The 17128-nt window shown below is 34.2% G+C and overlaps 1 protein-coding gene and 1 pseudogene across 5 annotated transcripts in view; one reads left to right on the top strand and one right to left on the bottom strand.

Annotated features, from left to right (window-relative positions):
• The window catches only part of B3GALT1 (beta-1,3-galactosyltransferase 1), a 531946-nt gene that overhangs the window by 273516 nt on the left and 241302 nt on the right, over positions 1 to 17128 (bottom strand). The gene's annotated exons all lie outside the window — the stretch shown is intronic.
• Positions 773 to 1109, top strand: LOC308498532 (large ribosomal subunit protein eL34-like; annotated as a pseudogene). Its single transcript has one exon. The product of its transcript is annotated as a large ribosomal subunit protein eL34-like (transcript).

The raw sequence follows: 17128 nt of genomic DNA, 5'->3' as shown, positions 1-17128 counted from the left end.
TATATTGCGTCTAGAGTGGAGTGAATGGAAAAAGAGAGTACCAGTTATAATAAAAGATGTAAGAGGTCCTTCTGATTCCCTATCCAAAATTTTTAAATCAGATACATAATGACAGACACTATATCAGCATCTCTACAGACATCCCTCTTTAGTCCTTTGCAACCTCCTCCCTCATCCTGCCCCAACACTGCAAGGTAACACCGAGGGGAGGAAGGAAGAACGGAGCAGTAAATGCCCACTTACTAGATAAGAGAAGTCAGGAGAAGGAGATTGTTGGATTAATAGGCTACTTTTGTTCTAAAGAGCAGGTTTTATTTTAGAGGAACAACAGCAAAATACATTTCTAAAAGCATTTGTGTTCCAATTTCATCATCTAAACAGATTACACATTTTAGTGTCCTCCTTAACCTAACAAAAGCAGAAACATGTTTTCAAAGTTATCCTTTCATGATCCCAGTTATGGCTCACCACAGAACTTATCTGGCTGCAGAAGATGCAATACAATACTGAACTACATCAAAATATCTTTACTTTATTCAACACTGTGTTTCCCAAAATTGTAAAGAAGATGCAAGAATGCCTGAGATGTGTGAAGCACTCATTTAATTTGCCACTTGCAACAGCTTAAATTCAGTTAAAAAAATATTGAACTCTGCTGTTTTCAATCACTTACTATCAATAACCTATATCAAGGCTGGAAACTTGAAATAAAAAGTAAATATTTAAAAAAAGCTCTTCCGGGGAAGGTGTCTACAGGCATTCATAATGGTCCATGGAGTGGAGGCTGTCCTATAACACAACCTCTAATGATACCAGACTGTCCCGAACCCTTGGTAATAGAATTGTTTACCTTTACACCTAGAAGGTTGGGAAAGCAACAAAATCCGCATGTGGTATGTGTGCAGGCCAACTTCATGGAGTTCATGCTGTGAGACTAAAAGATCTAACATGAGGCTGTCTAAACAAAACAACATGTCAGTAGGGCCTACGGTGGGTCCCCATGTGCTAAATGTGTCCGTGACGGGACCAATCGTGCTTTGCTTACTGAGGAGCAGAAAATCACTGTGAACATGTGGAAGGTACAAGCACAGAGTCAGAAAGCTAAATAAATAAATAAAAAATGAAGCTTTTTTTGAGTAATACAAACAAAAGGCAAACAAAACAAAGAAAACCCACTATTCCCTGCTCTCCAAGAGTTGGTTTTCCACAATGTATTATGCAAGGCTAGGAACTTGAAAGACACAGATACTAAAATCTAATTTCTGCCCTCTATGAGCAGAAGAGAGAGAAAGCCACAATTATGATAAAATACAATAAGCAATATGATAAAATAGCCCAAAGTATTATAGCATCAGGGAAGAATGAATAGCTTCCAATTCAGTTAAATTCCTTCTTTTCTCAGCAGTGCATCAAATGGCCAACTACTATAGCCTGTGTAAAATACTTCCTATTCTTAGGGGCTCTAACCGAGAGGTTATCAACTCATACTTAGCATCAGTATTCATTGAGGATATACCTATGTCCAGACTGCTCACGCTAGAGAGAAATCTAGATATTTCTAGAGATTTACTTTTCCTGGGGTGGAGACAGAGCATCAGCATTTAAAGGAGAAAACAAAATTCCCCAACCGATTTTGCTGTGTAGTTAAGGCTGAGAACCATTTCTTTCTCTAGGTTTTCCCGGTAATTATGCAAAATTTAAAAAGAGAATAGGTGAGGACAATAGTTTCTTTCTATAAAATTACATTTTAAGAGAGGAAAGGATTGAAAAGAGGGTCCTGAAACCAAAATTGGGGCCATACGTTAAACAAATTCAGCATAGGACATGTGACATTAACAGAGAAAGGCAAAGTCTGGCTGCAAACTAAATTCATTCTCTGAAGATTTATTAGTAGGCAAAGACGGTCAATGAGCAGTGTAAAAACAAATGATTTAAGCCCCTCCCCTGCCATTCTATCTGGGGGCAAACTGTCAAAGACTATTTAGTGCTTTGCCCTGTTACCACAAACTTATCACCATCTGTTTCCTTTGTATGTTCCCCTCTGCTGAAATGAAATGCTTTCCACTGTATTATTAGGTTTCCTACTATACACATTCCATCTGGTAGTTCGAATGTCAGAGTTTTGCAAGTAAAAAGGACATATCTGCCCTCCAAATGTCTCCCCAACTCTCATGACTTGTTAACTTCCATAGCATCACTAATTTTCAACTTCTGGGATTTCCCTGAAACATGTTGAAATGAGAAAAAAGGACTATGTTAAAGCTCATGAGCATACGCACCTCCCAACTCAGGCTATTTTTGTTTCTTCACCTCGATCAGGACACCTGTTATGATTTTAAGAGAGCTCTTATTAGAACATCTGGTTTCCGTTGCTCTGTTCTCTGGAGAAAATATACTTATTACAGAAGCTGAAGATATCTGTGCTTGATTTTCAAAGGTGAGTTTTTTTCTCCCCTGAATAACTGCAACAAGATTTTTGTCTGAAGATATTGATGCAAAGAGAGAAAATCCTGGTCTGATTCATCATTCCAGTGGCACTTTAAAATTCAGTTTCTCATCAGAAAAGTAATGCTAATGGAGCAAACATGGGTCTGGGGAACCCAGAGTGTGAATACAATCTATTGATACCGTTGCATTTTAATTTGTCCTTGTATAGACTTGAACTTTTCCTTAATCGAGTTTTCACATCTATAATTGGGCAATGTTCCTTCTTATTCCATTGAGATAATTTGGGTATGTTCTAGCCAGGGAGCTAAGCCAGGTAATATCTGAATGGCCCCTTCTACAACTCAATGCTGTGCCATACAAGAGTGATTGCTCACATGCCAATATAACGCTGAGAACTCAAAAATAAAGAACTCAGAAACAAAATCAACAAACAAAATGAATATTTTATCAAAATGATTGAAATTAAAATAAAGAATCAAATAGAAATTCTGGAAATGAAGAACTCAATAAAAGAAATGAAGAATGAAACAACCAGCTTAGGAAATAGAACTGAGCAGATGGAGGAAAGAATTAGTGATATCAAAGATAGAAATCTGGAAATGACACAGATGGAGGAAGAGAGACTTGAGAGTTAAAAGAAACAAAAGAACTCTATAAGAACTTTCTGACTCCATCAGAAAGAGCAACATAAGAATAACGGGTATCAGCATTTTTATATATTTATTTTCAAAGGACAATTTGAAAAGGTAAATAGGGCAATAGGAGCAGATTTTTGTTGTTGTTCACTAGAGAACATCTTGCTTGACTTCACTTAACATTTTTCAGTAAAGTACTACAGGGACTCTAAGTTAATTTTACTGATTAAGAATGCACTTGAATGAAGTAAACGTATCAAGCGTGCTGCTTGATATTTCTTCCAAAACATTTCAGGACCTGCAGAAAATTCATTTCAATGTTTGTAATTCCTGAAGCCATAATTCCATATGAAAAAAAAAATGCTGTTTTATGCAAATCAGAAATGTGATTTAGCTCAAAGAGGTTCAGGTGAGTCAGGAAAAGAAAGCCAGCATGAAGGACAGATTAACTGATCAATTAATGCACATTCATTGATTAACTGAAAGCAATGCCTTATAGTTCCAATTGTTCTGTCACTTTGTACAGATGCTGATGATCAAAACAAAAGTAAAGTTGCTTTTTAAAAATTGATTGATGTTGTAGGGGTGGAAAAAATAATTTTCCTCCCACTTTTCTAAATTAGTCTGGCTGGACTAATAGCCAAATTACCATGAAACAGATTAACAGGAGAAAATGACCAAATTTATTATGTGGGTACATATGGGGGTTCCATAAAAATATGAGACCTGAGGAGTCATTGGGCAGTTGAGGCTTATACATCATTCTGGACTAAGGAGAGGGAAGAAAGGGGTGGAGAAATTCAAATGGAAAGTATGCAATTCACTGGTATATGAGAAAGAGCAAACGTGGTAAACAAATTCTTGCAGGGCCACTCAGAAACAATGGGACATAGATGGGGGATCTAACAGACAGACCTGCTGACTCCTCCCTGTCTGCCACACATAATTCATATATGCTGAGGTGAGTATGATGAAGTAAACATGCTAAGATTCCCTTCCTGCAGCAGGCTTTTCTATCTGAATTCCTTTAGAGATGTAAAATCTTCTGTTTCTTAAAAGTAACCAGTTTAAAATAATTAGTATCCTGAAAGGCATATTTTGGGGTGGCAAACTCGGGCCCCCCTCAGTGTATCATTATTAATATAGTCTCATCTTTCTGTTTTATAAATGAGTATCCTAAGACACAAAGAAGGAACGTTTTCAATGTAATTGAGATACTGTTATTACCAGTATTTGAATTTTAGTCTCTTGGTTTTAATTTAACCATCTTCCCGTGATACAAGTTTTTCTAATACCAGGCCATTTGTTAAATATTGTGGTGAGGTGAGTAGGGTGTAGAAGGTGGTGAAAGTATCATATATCATAAAAAGACAGAGGGAGAGATTTTATAATTGCCTTTGAAGTTATTAAGATTTCATATTCACTAACACCAAAGCGCCATCAGTTTCACAAGCTGTTTATATGACCAAGTAGTTGCCTGTTCAAGAGAAGAATGCTTAATGTCTGAGGAGAGGAGGAAAACAGGAGAGAAAAGACGAGGACATAGGGGAAAGTCCCTGTGTACATTAAGCCTGGTGTTCCTGGAAACCTAGAATAATATTTGATAATAAAATGAGAGGTAGGATTTTTGTTGATGTGTTCTCCAGCAATTTTTCCTTACAAACTGTATATGTGGAGTTTAAAGATAGGTACCATCATACATGAGCAGCAAGGGGATTGTCAATTATGGGGTATAAGATTATTTAGCGATTAACTATATATGTTTCAAGGGGCATCTACAAAGCAAAAAGATATACTGCTTTATTTCATATATACCCTAGAAATTAAAAATGTGAACTCCTGTTTTTAAAACATTTGGAAAGCCATGACAGTCAAGTTATAATAATGATAATAATGACTATTCTATTTGTGCATGTTCCTTTGTTCTTTGTACGTGGAGCTAGAGCTCTCTATAGGTATTCTGCAATGAGTGAGATAATTGAGTATGCCTACAGATTGCTTTATTAAACTTTAAGGTGATTTGGAGCAAGTCATTGTTCATTTTATAAAAATGTATTTCAGAAGCTGTGTGAACAGAATGATAATCTAGTTAAGCAGATACAAAGCTGGTTGAACCACTGTATAAAGAGTATGAAATTAGTGGATCAGTTTCACCCTGGCAAGGAGACTCCTGTTGATGTGCCAGACAGCTCTGTACTCAGCCATGGCTTCCTGAACATTATTATGAACGACTTGAATGAAGACATAAAGGCAAATCTGTCATATCTGTAGATCTCACATAGCTTAAAACAGCATCAGGGACCTAAAGCAAATTGATTGGCTGAAATTAACAAAAGTATTATCAGTGTTCTGAGAGAGTCCATATCCAGGCTTAAGCCAAGATTGTAGACTCAGCATTTACCAACCCAGTCCTTGGTATAAAAAGAACAAAGGTAGTAATAACAGTGACAACTTTATTTTAGTCTTACTATGTGCAGGTGCTCTTCTACGTGTTTACCTGTACATTTAATCCTTAAAACAGGGCTATGGGATACTGTCATTCCCATTTTACAAATGAGAAAACCAAGTCAAAGAGAAGAAGTAAAATTACCTTCTGTAAGTCACAGAACTAGTAAGTAGAGAGAGGATGAGAATAGAGCACAGGCCATCTAATTCAAGAAGCACTATGTCATAAATTGTGCACTTAGGGCAGACACAGTTTAACAGCCCATAGTGAAAGTGAGTTCAACGGGAGGCATCAGTGTTGCCAGAATGGTTAATGGAATCTCCAGCAGCATTTGTGGAAGAAATTTATGTAGAACAAGAGAGATAACATTCCTGTTCTTCCATATGGTGTCATCCTGCTTTAAATTAATTTGTAATCTAATTTTATGCTCTGCACATTTCTTGCATTAAATCAACACCAATAAAGGCACTTAACTCATTAATGAAGAAACAATAACATAAAACAAAATATAACATAATTTGAGCTCAATACACAACACTTTGAAATAATTTGAGCAATTAATTCAATAAATCAAGTTGATGAAGTCACCAATCTACATAAAGTGAAATTGAAGCCTGTGACTTAGTCTATTCATTTCTTTTTCAGTCATATTAATGTACAATTACCACATCAACTGAATGAACTGGGGAAATCTTTATGTTTCCCAAATAACCAGACCTTCTTTCAGCATTCAATTCATATGATCACATGGTCCCTAATTTTTCTTTTATTTTCAGTTGACTATTGGCTCAGTTATGTTAAGAAAAAAGGAATTGGAGCTACATTTAGTTGGCTTCAATCTACTCTGAATATTCCAGATTAACAATTTTATTAGATTTTAGTTTTGAATTTTAAATTCAGGACTGGATTGCTGAATTCTCTGTAATCTACTTTTTAAGAATATTATTTAAATGCTAAATGCCCTTGTAAATTATTTACTTTATACAGTATTACTTAACAAGCTTATATTTAAGCTTATAAATATAAGCAAAGCTTATATTTTACAGCATCAAATTTGAAATTTATATGCTTTCTCTAATATTCTAAGGATTGATGGGAACTTGAATTCTGTGAAAATTTTGTAAGCAAATTCAAAAAGATTCAGGAAGTAAAAAGAAATTTAAGGTTCAATTCTTTCAACTAGAATTTGTACTGCATTCATTTTGCTACTCTTTTATATATCCTTATTTTTATAAACTCATGTGGCCAATTATTTACACCACAGAAGAAAACTCAAACATAAGAGTTCAGATCACTCATCGAATGTACAGAAGCTTCGTCTCTTGAACTGCACTGCGTCAGGTTGTTTCCCTTCAATCTTTCCCCCACTCCAGATAAGCTTACAGTCATGATCATTACATTTTTTGCCCGATTATTGGAACTGATAATTTTTGAAGCCCATTCCCTTATATAATGAACGTCAGAAACTATACATTCAGTGAAAAATTAAGTACAATAGTCTATTTTTAAACATGAAGATAATACTAATTACAATTCTCCAGATAAACACACATAATTATAGTAATTACAATTCAACAATAACTCACTGGTACTTACTATTATAAACTCATAAACTATTATTCAGTACCCTATAAAATTCAAAATCTAATTGAAAGTGCTACTTTAGCATAATTCCCACAAGCCATCATTCTTTAATATTCTAGAATGAATGAGGTTTTGGTTGAGCTATTAATTGATACTGACAAGTAATAACCACTGGAATGAAACTGCAATTATGAGTAGCAATTAATCACATTTGCTGTCATCTCTGGTGTCAAACAAATTTCAATAATATTTTAAATAGTTTTTAAAAGTTTATATCTTTTATGTTTTAATTCACTTAATGGAAACCAAAAGCAGTTTCATGAGATAATCAAGTGACACCCAAAGTGTATTTATGGAAAACATGAATATTGTATTTTCTTAGTTTAAAATCTTTTTCTTTTTTCCCCCTTTCTTTCTTTCTTTTTTTCTTTCTTTCTCTTTTTTTCTGAATTTACTTTCAGGATAAATCTGTGTCTTTGCAGACTAGGAAAAGCTCTTCATCTCACCTCCCACCTGTCTTATCTCAGCACATCTTTTTGACTCATAGATCAGCTTTGGACATAGCAGAAATTGCAAATGTGAAAGGAATTCTTGGGAGCAGGAACTTGAATAAGCATCATTAAGGACTTGAGATAATCTGAGAGGGAAATTTTAGAAGCTTCAATTCATCAATGACTCTTTGAATCAGGGCAAGGAGGCAGCAGGATTTAATTTCCTTTCCCTCATTATTTCTAATTAACAGGCAACTAGCAATATTCTTTCCCTCTAACCTAAGGCATCTGCACAACAGCATCATTCACAGACCAACTAGGTCTGTTCAAAAGTCACAGAAGGGCTCCTTTGGCCTCAAGGCTGTGACCGTAAGACTGAAACGTATAAATATACTTGCTATAAACAGAGCTATGCTACGTACCAGATGATCACATCAAGGACGGCATTAACAACAAAAGGTCCAACCCAGATAGAAGCACTCTGCAAAGTGGAAGTTGTGACCTAAATAGGCAGATGTGTACTAGATATTCAGGCAGATTCACAGGCTTTACTTAAATATTCATGTATCTCAACTCCTGATTGGTTGGTGAGACATGACTATAAAGAGAAAGCCTTGTTTCATTTTACATGCTTATAGTTTGTGGCAAGTTTAATGTACTGGGATAGTTAATCCTTAATAAACTAAGAAAGGAGATCTTCCATGTCTGAAAAATGTTTTCTGGATGGGTCTTCCATAAAGCTGAATATGTAAAAACGTAAAAATAAAAAAAGAATGTATGCTCTGTAATTAAAAATTTGAATAGACATAGAAAAGTTAATTATTTAGAAATATTTCTAAAGACATAGCATTTGTGTATTTTCATGGAATGTTTTTAAAGTGAAGGAACTTACTAGCAAGCAGACACTTAAAGAAAGAACATTATACTTATTGCCTATACTTAATGTAAATGAATGAGCTTCATTTTAATTATTCTGTTTTTCCTTTTGTTTCTACTAATTGCACATGTTTATTATTATTATCATTTTATTATTATTATTATTATTATTATTATTATTATTATTATTTACAGTTTGGTTTTATTATGTTGGCTGTCCAAATTAAATATTTCTCTTATTTCTTTTATTTTTATTTTTTATGTTCATTATTGACTTATAAGACTTATAATAACATAATGAGATCATGGTCAAGACTTAGATTCCACACTTTTCCCAATTTGCATCAGTATGATTTCTTTCTTGTTATTTATGGTTCTGACACAACTAGGTTATGATATCTTTTTATTTGTTTCTTTCAAAAGTTGTTTAAGTTCTACTAATTTTGTATTCTTCTCTTTCTCTTCTTCCTTGTCTCCTATTGTATTCATAACTGTAATTTTCTAAAATTTTAAGTGTGTGAATTACTCAATTAGCAGGTCAATTACTTTCAGTTGTTTGAGGTTATATGGTTTGGTTTACTCATGCTGGCAGGTATACTGCAAAGAATACCTTAAATTCAGAAGTGTCATGGGAGGAGTACTGGAATTCTTATGGTTAATTAGAACTGCTAGTTACTCTTGATCTTTGAAAAGTCCAGGATAAAAAATCTTGTTCAATAGTTTGGAACTTTGGGGTTTTAACTGAATCTTTATCCCGGTACCTAATCAGGGACCGTGTGCTTCTAGAGGAAACTTTGCAGCACACCTCTGTGTGAGGTGGACTGGTGAAGGTCTTCCTGAGATTTTCTTCATTCCTAAGTAAGTACCAATCCTGCCTTTGTCTGCTTGTTGCCCTTCTATCAGAAACACGAACAGCCAAGGAGGATAATACCTTCCATTTGCTCTCTCCAGGCCTATCAAGCGTCTGGCTGTCAGAGAGATATTTAATAGAGTTAAGGGAAATCCTCTTCTTAGGTGCTCTGAGTTCCAGTCTTGTGTCAGGTTACGATTGGAAGGGTGTACATCTAAATGACATGAGATTTCCCCACTACAGAATCACCGGTATAGAATTACACTTCAATGTAAATGCAGAGACATTCAGTGAGAGCAGATACAAGGAATGAGTACATAAAGAATTCTTCTGTGTTTTCTGTTAAGGTCCTATGTGCTGTGTTGTCTAAAGGGGACTGTGAAGATCCCCATGGTAAATTGTTCTTACAATGTGATACCCGAAAGAAATGTATCTCTTGAAGAAATAGAAGGCTTCTTTTCACCAGAAAGAGAATTATGCAACTTTAGTTTCCAAAATAGTTTTAAAAAAAATTATTGTGGAGGATGTTATTATGTATAAAAAGTAAAAACGTCTATGCCTGTAGAAAGTAAATTTGTTAAACAATTGAACTAAGAATCAAAAAATTGAACAGGTTTATTTTTAACTGTAGGATGTCTTCAAGACTTTGATTTGGTAATGTTTACTGTGAATCTCCAAGAAAGAGATTTAATAGCCACATTTCCCAAGCCTACTGGAAGATAAAATCCTTGTTTTCAGGCCACTATTAAAATCTCTCTAAATAATTAAAGAACAAAATAAAAACCTATAAAAAATACACTTTGACTGCTAGGATGTAATTTTTTTTGTGTGTTCCTTTTTTGACAACTGCAAAGAAAAACAAAACTAAATATACCATTCAGAGTATCCAAAATACCTCTTTAGTTAATATAATTCCTCCATTACGTTAAAATTATAGCACTCATTATTATCCATTAACTATCTTGGAAGCAGATAAGGTATAAATGCATGAAGCTTCAAAAACATTTATAGCATTATTGAAAACAGTACAAAGAAACATGCATAGTGACAGATTTTTTTCAAAAATCAATTTAATCATCACACTCACTATCATTTCACTTTGTTTAATTAAAAAATAATCCTTTTGTTCAAATGATACAGAGAGCTTAATACATCCTTGAGATGGTCTTGGATTATTAAAACCAAATAAAAATTCTATGCATAATAAAAGACAACTCCTATATTGAAATCAAAGGATTACCTTCATTTGAACACTATTTGAAAAATAATCAGCTATTAACATCTACAGTATTACAGATTAATTCTATTTCTTATATTTTCAAATTTTAAAATACAACTTCCTAATCACCAAAGCTACTGTCTTAATATTAATTTAATATAGCCACACTCTCCTCAGTATCAAAAAAATAAAAATAAAAATATATATTCGGATCCTCTGCAAGGAGGGGAACATAATTTCACTTTAATTCAGCTTCTTCACAAGTGCTTTCTCAAGCCTTTGTCCACATAAATCACCACAGAGCTTTTTAAAAATGTCAATTCTCTGGGCCATCTCCCAGAGATTGATTCAATAGGAGTGCATGAGGCCCTAGAATATCCCTCTTTAAGAAGTAACGCAGGTGATTCAGATCATGGTCCAATACTCAAAAATTGTAGTTGAAAAGCATGTTCCCAGGACAGACCAATTTTCATTGTATTTAAACTCAATTTCCGTCCTACTCCCAGAAGGCTTAGCCATTGGCACTGCCTGGGAAAGAACTTATGGGTCACTCAGAACTTCAGCATAGAAATGCCCACCCTTCCTTACTTCATAACTCTTTCTAACTCCCATCCATATTTAAGCCACTAGACATGTGGGGTCTAGTTCCAGCAATACTATTGACAGGTTAAATGGCCCAATTAGCAAACCCCACAGCTTCACTAAACCTCACATATTTCACGTAGTAATAGACTGGATTACATTATTCCGAAAATCTCAGTCAGCTTCAAAATTCTGTGAATGAGGTGTAGACCTTGAGTTTTCTTTACATTTTCTCTCCATGTTATTTTATTTAAGCCATCAAAATGAGCTTTAAAGGCAGCTTTTTACTGATAACCTAAGAAGTGTCTTTTTCACAGTACCATACATTGTCTCCATTTTTGTTAGAGACAAGTCATAAAAAAATGTAAAAAAAAAATTAATGAGCTTTGTGACTTTAACTAGAACTCAGCATTAGTACTCCTTTTTAACCCATTTGGATTCCTGAATGACTTCATAAGTCAACTGAACTAAAAAAAAAAAAAAAAAAAAAAAAAGGTTTACATTCTGAACCATGAAACAACGTTAAAAAAAAAGTGATTGGATGCGTGGGGGGTATTTTCCCCCTTTTCTATTGAATGGGCAAAGTAATTAAATGTAGGTGTAACTTGATAGTTTTCAAAAGATTTAGACTGAATATAAAACTACTGTGAAAGTGACCAGCGAATAGGTTTGATGCGTCCTTTCCTAGGATGAAATTTTACTACACTTTCTTCTTGGTCTCCAATCAAGCTAGTGGTGTCTGTTTATGTGGAACAGAAATGTACATAACATTCATTTGTGTTGGGTGGGTTAAAGAAACCAACATATGCCCTTTGTCTCCTACACCAGCTACCAAAGAAAAACAACAGACATCTGTGGACTGTGGGAAGGAGTGTCATCCGTGATGACCTTAATAATCAGTGGCAGAACATAGGGCTCTCTGCTCATATATTCTGCCCTCTAAAGAGAAGAAAGAAAAAACAGGGGCTGCCCTGTGTCCTCTCAAATATTGGTTTCTTCTTGAAATCAAGATACAATGCTTCTCTGTTTTGTATAATAGAAACTTTTAGAGCCAAATAATTTAGATATTAAATAATATATAACAGACATAAAACTTCAATCAGGTAGAGTAACTTCCATTCTCTAGCCAAGTACTTTATTACTTTGCCTTATGATGATATGGTTTTAGTTAAGAAGGTAAAAATATCCATAACTTTTTATAAGGAAAGGTAGAATTCTTGGTAACAAAGACTGCTTGTTGGTCAGTGTTTGTAACTCATAAAAATATACAAAATAAGGTGTTTAAATGAAAATGTCTTTGGTCACATCATCCATCTCCAAACTCACGTTACAATTAACTTTGTAGTATATGAATACAATTAAAAAAAAGAGTTGTATGTTTTATATGGATAGCTAGCTCGTATCATCAGTAATTCTGGCAGTAGGCATATATTATTATTCTACAATGTAGAGTGATCTCTAATGTGCAGCCAAATGGCTTATTTTAATAGAGGGGTTCTGGATGACCCAAGCTTTTTCACCTCCCTAAGCTTCAACTGTAAAACAGGAACAACATTACCTATAAAAGCCTTGTACATAGTAAGGAGTAAATCAGTTTTTCCACAAGAGAACAATTATTTCCAAATAGCACCCTGAAAAGAGCAGCATACCCAGAATATCCATTACTCATTGAAGACGCAGTACAGTGAAGGAAAATGTCCAAGCTAAGAATATCATTGACTAGTGAAGATGAAGGACAGTCTACTCGCTATGTCTGTTTCTGCAATGTTTTGGTGAATAATCCCTCACTGTCTTAGATCCAGGCTTTAAAAAAACAGTGAGATTCTTGAGTTTAAATATTTTGATCAAAATAAAACTATTTTTTGTAATTGAGAAAAAGAAAAGTTTTTAAAAAAAGTAAAAATTATGAACGATTTTAAAAGGACCTTTTTATATTACTTTCATCTCCCCATGGTGCCCTTATATTACATTTTTAACATGTCAGCTGCATGCTTGATAATAATTGTTTCCAAAAAATTGTACATTCCACTATTGTGCACTATAGATAGAAAAATAAATAAGTAGAGCTTTTACAAATTAAAAATAATTTAAATACTTTGTTCAGTTCTTATAAGAGTGCCTAGCTGCTTCTATTCCAATGCCTCAATTGTGCTCAATTTTAAGCATAGTGATTAAATCAGTATTCTTTTTATCTAACTTCTGAGTAGGTGAATGTTCCATAATTATGTATTTAAATATACTCTTGATATTATTGCTGAATCCTTCCATATGGAGAGACCCTATTTGGTATATTTTTTCTTTTTCTTTTCATTACTTGTGTCTCAGATTACCAATGAAAATGTGAAGCTTTATTGTGCTATAATTATATAAACAGCAATTCACAAATCAGTGCACTTGGCCTAGGCCCTTCCCTACTGTCCCTGGAATCCATGTAATAATCCTTGGAAATTCCATCCTATTGAAATAATTAATACCTATTTGTCTGATGTCAATAGCTGGTGAATGGCGAATGTATTCAGAGTCTAGTGTTTCATTATCCTCATGGAGCATTGTGCTGGTGGTATAATCAAAATTCATTCTGACTCAGGTGATTATTCAATACACTTTCGAAGGCTTCCTTTCTCCTTTCATCTTTAGTGCATTACCCAAGGAAATAGGACATATCAACACAACGTATTGTAAATGGAATCAGTCATAGCACCATATTGTATCTTCCATCACGTGCTATTTCACTGTATGACATGCTCAAGTTCTTTTCTGATGAATACTGTAACTCCTAATATAGATTTGGCAATATCACTTACTTTTCTTTCCCTTTCACAGTCATCCCCTGTCATTGCTATTAGCCTATTTTTATGTCTGCATAAAAGCCTGTGTTTCTTTTTAGAAAGCAGCCTTTTAATAACAGTGTATAAAAGTGAATATAAGCAAAAGTATGAAATAGCTCCAGATGTGGTAATTCAGTGAAAAGTAGTTGAGCTGTACACTGGCAAGAAGAAAATGCCCATAAAAGATTGAATTATACTTTATCCTAGAAAAGTGGTACAGTGGAAACAACAGAGACTTTGCAGTTTTTTCTCAGCTTATGACTCATCGTGTGATGTAGGGCAAAGTTACTTCTGAACTCAGAGAGATAGTAACTCATTTCCTAAGACTGTGGTGAGATTTATGTAAGATAATGTGTGCAAAATTTCCAGAGCATGGCACCATGGCACAAAATTCAAGTTGTAATACATTCAATAGCTATCTGTTCCTATGCCTTCCCCACTCCCTAATGCTTCTCTGAGATTTTCCAGATAGATCAGATAGAAACTGTCACTTTGAAAACTAAAGCTTGCACATAATAGAAGTCCTTTATGCATTGTCTTGGCATAGTTCAGTTAGTTAAAGTATAAGTCTATCATACAAATTTGGATTTGTATAATACTCAGCACATTCTGTCATTATGTCATCTGTTTTATGGTAAAGGACTCAGAAGGTAGGCTCATGCTTTTCCCCTTGTGTTTCCCTGCTCTATATCATGGGGGTGTGATTACTTAATACAAGTTATATGATGAGTTACTTGATATTTTTTATGGCAACCAAATGTTAAGACATGTAAAAAAAACACTAGGAAAGAACACAATGAATTACGTAGCTCAGTGTACTAAAGGTACAAAGTATCTTGCTAGAAATTCAAAAGATAATTTCATTAGCAGTAAAGATTTATACTTTGGTAAGGAAAAATAAAGGCTAGGCTTAAAGTAATCTTCAGGCAAATAAGCAAAACACATTTTATGGAAGATTCCCTAATGATTTCTATGGATTAGCAATGACAATCAAATGTGAAATGTAAATTTATAAAATATTATATTTTCTCATTGCATATATTCACTTTCTTCACAACAGCTCTGTAATTGGAGAGAAGGAAAAAGAAGAAAACTAAGAGTTTTATATATTCAGAAGAAAGACAATAGGCAGGCAATCTGCATAATACTGGTTCCTAAAAGAGTATTAGTTTTGAAACAATTTTTAGTGTTATCTTGGTCTGATATCTGGCCATCTAACCATTGGTTCCCCCAGTCACTACCTACTGAGCATGCTCCTCAGTGAGCTGGCACCAGTCCAGGTGTTTCTCCAATTGATGTCTTTCTTCCCAATCACTCTTCATTATAGAAAGATGTTCACATTATTTAACAACTTGCACAGCATAGGAACTATTAAGAAAGGACATTCTTAAATGCTTACTACATGTCCAGCATGATACTAAATGTTTATACACATTATCGCCATTTGTTTCTTTAAGCACTGTCAGGTAAGAACTACTCTTATTCCCATTTCACACATGAGAAAACTGAGCTTTAGAAACATCACTTGCTCAAAGTCCTATTGTTTGCAGGCAAAAGGGTCAGAATTAGAATCAAAGCCAATGACTAGAGACCAGGCTCGTAATAAACGTAGATCCCATGGAGGAAAATCCATAATACAGTGAGTCATGGTACCGTTCAAGTGCCTGATAGATGCCCTCATTTTTTGACATTTTGCCTGCATACTTGTTGACTAAATATACCATAGAATTATGCCTCTCATATCTGTCCTTTCACTTTCTTTTCAATCACTAGGAAAAGTGATTGCAAAATTTGTTTTCTGAATTTCTGAAAATTGCATCAGCTTATGTGTTTAAGAAAAAAAATGCCTTGATGATTAAGAACCTCATATCTATAGTTATAGCTCCAAAGTTATAAGTTTAAACTGTGCCCAAGAAAAAGATCTGGTTTATATCACTAAGAAAAACAAACCAGGACAGGGAATCAGAGCAGTTTAGGGCTAACAAAGGTCTAAGCTCTGTCTGGGTCGGCCTTATCATTTTACAGATGAGGATGGAAGGCCCAGGAGGATCCTTGATGGTTCCTACGTCTCACTATTAGGTGGAGCTGGGAGTGGATCACAGCCGTAGGATTCTGCATGTTTTCTTGGAGACACATCAGACAAACTGACTAGTAAGTAGTCAAGGATGTTCTCAGTCCAAGTTCTGCCACTAAATGAGTGGCTGTGCTTTCTTCGGGCAGTAATTTATGCTCTCTGGGTCTCAATTTCAGAGTGTGAAAAGAGGTTTCTCACTTTTTAATTTCTTAAATTGCTTCTAATTCTAACATTTTATTATCCTAAATTTCATTCCATGATGATCAATTTGGTTATGTCAGATAGACATGGCTATTATTCATTCATTTTTAAACCTACTACCATTCTAATTCAGAACGCAAATACTGCCCTCATTTGCTCTTTTGATATGAATAGTTTCTTATGCTAAGATATAAGTTTTGTGTTAGATTTATTATTCTTGAAACCTTTATAAAAATCTACTAAGGTATCTTAAAAATTCTCTGTATAGGGATTAAGTATCTTAATAATTATGATACAATAAATATTTGATGATACGTTTTGGTCATATAATCAGGGATAAAATAGTACCCCCCTGAAGATGTTTAACAACACACTCAGGTACAGAGGCTTGATTAAGACTTCTTTTAAAGAATAAGAAATGAGAGAGAAAGATGTACAGTGAAAAAATTCAAGGCCTCAAAGCACATTTAAAAACAAAAACAAAAACAAAATGTGACATAGTGTATGACTAAAAATATGAGGAGACTATCTTCCTGGGAAATGCATGCAATTTTAATATTCTTTGTCATTCCAACTAGTTTTCACAAAGGAAAATATTTCAGTAAAGACTCACTAGTGTCCTCCTAGAAGGCCAAAGCTACACCAGGATGAAGGGACTTCAAAACACATTCTGAACTCCACTAAAATGCAACCTCAGTTTTGAAGATTTTTTTAATTACATTTGGGCTATTTACTCTATATTGCTCCCAGTGAGGAAAGAGTGTTAATAATAGGAATAATGGTAATGATAATAACATACATCTGTATTGTATTTACTATGTGACAAATACTGTTCTAATATAGGTACATAAAAACACAGATTTAATTTTATGATATAAATTTATTTTATTTATC

The sequence above is a fragment of the Rhinolophus hipposideros genome (assembly GCF_964194185.1).
Source record: "Rhinolophus hipposideros genome assembly, chromosome: 6".
Classification (NCBI taxonomy): Eukaryota; Metazoa; Chordata; class Mammalia; order Chiroptera; family Rhinolophidae; genus Rhinolophus; species Rhinolophus hipposideros.
This window is presented reverse-complemented; position numbering and strand designations above follow the sequence as displayed.